We start from the raw sequence: 3762 nt of genomic DNA, 5'->3' as shown, positions 1-3762 counted from the left end.
CCAATCCTCCTCTTTCTGCTGAGGAAAAGTGGCCCTGAGCTAACATCTGTGCCCATCTTCCTCTATTTTATATGTGGGATGCCTGCCACAGCATGGCTGGATGAGTGGTGCATAGGTCCACACCCAGGATCCAAACTGGCAAACCCCAGGCCCTGAAGCAGAGCACGTGAACTTAACTGCTATGCCACTGGGTTGGCTCCTATTGCATTGTAGTTTTGATTTGCGTTTCCCTAATAATTAGTGATGTTAAACATCCTTTCATGTGCATGTTGGCCATCTGTGTATCTTCTTTGGAGAAATGTCTGTTCAGATCTTTTGCCCATTTTTTAATTGTTTTTTTTTGCTGTTGAGATGTATGAGTTCTTTGTATATTTTGGATATTAACTCCTTATCAGATGTGGTTTGCAAATATCTTCTAGTTGTTAGGTTGTCTTTTCGTTTTGTTCATGGTTTCCTTTGCTATGCAGAAGTTTTTTAGTTTGATGTAGTCCCTTTTGTTTATTTTTTGTGTTGTTTCTCTTGCCCAGTCAGACATGGTACTTGAAAATGTGCTGCTAAGACTAATGTTGAAGAGCATACTGCCTATGTTTTCTTCTAGAAGTTTCATGGCTTCAAGTCTTACATTCAAATCTTTAATCCATTTAGAGTTAATTTTTATAAATGGTATAAGATAATGATCTACTTTCATTCTTTTCCATATGGCTGTCCAGTTTTCCCAACACTATTTATTGAAGAGACTTTCCTTTCTCCATTGTGTGTTCTTGGCTCCCTTGTCAAAAATTAGCTGTCCATAGATGTGTGGGTTTATTTCTGGGCTCTCAATTCTGTTGCATTGATCTGTGTATCCATTTTTGTGCCAGTACCATACTGTTTTGGTTACTATAGCTTCATAGTATAGCTCAAAATCAGGGAGTATAATACCTCCAGCTTTGTTCTTTTTTTTTCTCAGGATTCCTTTGGCTATTTGGAGTCTTTTCTTGGCCCATACAAATTTAGGATTCTTTGCTCTACTTCTGTGAAAACTGTTGTTGGAAGTTTAATAGGGATTGCATTGAATCTGTAGGTTGCTTTAGGGAGTATGGACATTTTAACTATGATAAATCTTCCAATCCAAGAGCACAAAATATCTTTCCATTTCATTATGTTTTCTTCAATTTCTTTCAACAATGTTTTATAGTTTTCAGTGTATAGATGTTTCACCTCTTTGGTTAAGTTTATTCCTAGGTATTTTATTCTTTTTGTTACAGTTATAAATGGGATTGTATTCTTAATTTCTCTTTCTGCAACTTTGTTGTTAGTGTATAGAAACACAAATGATTTTTGTAAGCTGATTTTGTATACTGCAACTTTACCAATTCATTTGTTATTTCTAAAAATTTTTTGGTGGATTCATTAGGGTTTTCTATATACAAAATCATGTCATCTACAAATAGTGACAGTTTCACTTCTTCTTTTCCAATGTGGATCCCTTTTATTTCTTTTTCTTGCCTGATTGCTCTGGCTAAGACTTCCAACACTATGTTAAATAAGAGCAGTGAAAGTGGGCATCCTTGTCTGGTTCCTGTTCTTAGAGGGATAGCTTTCAGTTTTTCTCCATTGAGAATGATATTAGCTGTGGGTTTGTCATATATGGCCTTTATTATGATGAGGTATTTTCCTTATATAACTATATTATTCAGAGTTTTTATCATAAATGGATACTGTATCTCATCACATGCTTTCTCTGCATCTATTGAGATGATCATGTGAGTTTTATTCTTCATTTGCTGTATCTCGTTGATTGATTTGCAGATGTTGAACCATCCCTGCATCCCTGGAACATATCATACTTGATCATGGTATATGATTTTTTAACATATTGTTATATTCAATTTGCTAGTATTTTTTCGAGGATTTTTGCATCAATGTTCATCAGTGATATTGGCCTGTAATTTTCTTTTTTTTGTGTTGTCCTTGTCTGGTTTTGATATCAAGGTAATGTTCTCTTTGTAGCATGAGTTAGGGAGCTTCTCTTCCTCTTCAATTATTTGAAAGAGTTTGAGAAGGATAGGTACCAAGTCTTCTTTGAATGTTTGTTAGAATTCACCAGGGAAGTCATCTGGTCCTGGACTTTTATTTTTTGGGAGGTTTTTGGTTATTGTTTCAATTTCCTTATGGTGATTGATCTGTTCAAATTCTCTATTTCTTCTTCATTCAATTTTGGAAGGTTGTATGATTCTAAGAATTTATCCATTTCTTCTAGATTATCCAATTTGTTGGCATATAGCTTTTAGCAGTATTCTCTTATAATCTTTTGTATTTCTGAGGTGTCCATTGTAATTTCTCCTCTTTCATTTCTGATTTTATTTATTTGAGGCTTCTCTTTTTTTTGGTGAGTCTAGCTAAAGGTTTGTCAATTTTGTTTATCTTTTCAAGGAACCAGCTCTTCGTTTCATTGATTTTTCTATTGTCTTTTTAGTCTCTATTTCATTTATTTCTGCTCTAATTTTTATTATTTCCTTCTTTCTACTGATTTTGGGCTTTGTTTGTTCTTCTTTTTACAGTTCCTTTAGGTGCACTGTTAGATTGTTTATTTGAGATTTTTCTTGCTTGCTGAGGTAAGGCTGTATTGCTACAAACTCCTTGCTTAGAACTTCTTTTGCTGTATCCCATAAATTTTGGCATGTCATATTTTCATTTTCATTTGTCTCCAGGTATTTTTTATTTTTTTCATTGACCCAATCATTGTTCAGTAGCATTTTGTTTAATCTCCACATATTTGTGGCTTTTCTGATTTTCTTCCTGTAGTTGATTTCTAGTTTCACACTTCTGTGGTCAGAAAAGCTGCTTGGTATTATTTCAATCTTCTTAAATTTATTGAGACTCGTTTTGTGGCCTAATATGTGGTCAATCCTGGAGAATGTTCCATGTTCATTTGAAAAGAATGCGTATTCTGTGGTTCTTGGATGGAACGTTCTCTATATATCTACTAAGTCCATCTGGTCTAATGTGTCATTTAAGGCCAATGTTCCCTGTTGATCTTCTGTTTGGATGATCTATTCATTGGTGTAAGTAGAGTGTTAAAGTCCCCTACTATTATTGTGTTATTATTTCTCTTTTTATGTCTGTTAACAATTGCTTTATATATTTAGGTGCTCCTATGTTGGGCGGATAGATATTTACAAGTGTTATATCCTCTTATTGGATTGTTCCCTTTATCATTTTGTAGTGCTCTTCTTTGTCTCTTGTTACAGTTTTTCTTTTGAAGTCTATTTTGTCTGTCATAAGTATTGCTACCCCTGCTTTCTTTTCATTGCCATTTGCATGGAGTATCTTTTTCCATCCTTTCACTTTCAGTTTGTGAGTGTCTTTAGGTCTGAAGTGGGTGTCTTGTATGTAGCATATAGATAGGTCTTGTTGTTTTTCCAATCAGCCACCCCATGCCTTTTGACTGGAGCATTTAGTCCATTGACATTTAAAGTAGCTATTGATAAATATGTACTTATTGCCATTTTGTAACTTTTTCTGGGTGTTTTAGCTGCTCTTCTCTGTTACTTTCTTCTTCTCTTGTTCTCGTCCCTTGTGGTTTGATGACTTTCTTTAGTATTATGTTTGGGCTCCTTTCTATTAATTTTTTGTGTGTTTATTATAGCTTTCTGGCTTGTGATTACCATGAGGTTTATATATAATAACCTATGTATATAGCAATCTATGTTAAGTTGATGGTCTCTTTAGTTTGACCTCTTTCTAAAAGTTCTAAGCTTTTATTCCCCTCCTCCCACA

The sequence above is a fragment of the Equus quagga genome, chromosome 4, assembly GCF_021613505.1.
Source record: "Equus quagga isolate Etosha38 chromosome 4, UCLA_HA_Equagga_1.0, whole genome shotgun sequence".
Taxonomy (NCBI): Eukaryota; Metazoa; Chordata; class Mammalia; order Perissodactyla; family Equidae; genus Equus; species Equus quagga.
Note: the sequence above shows the minus strand (reverse complement) of the source record.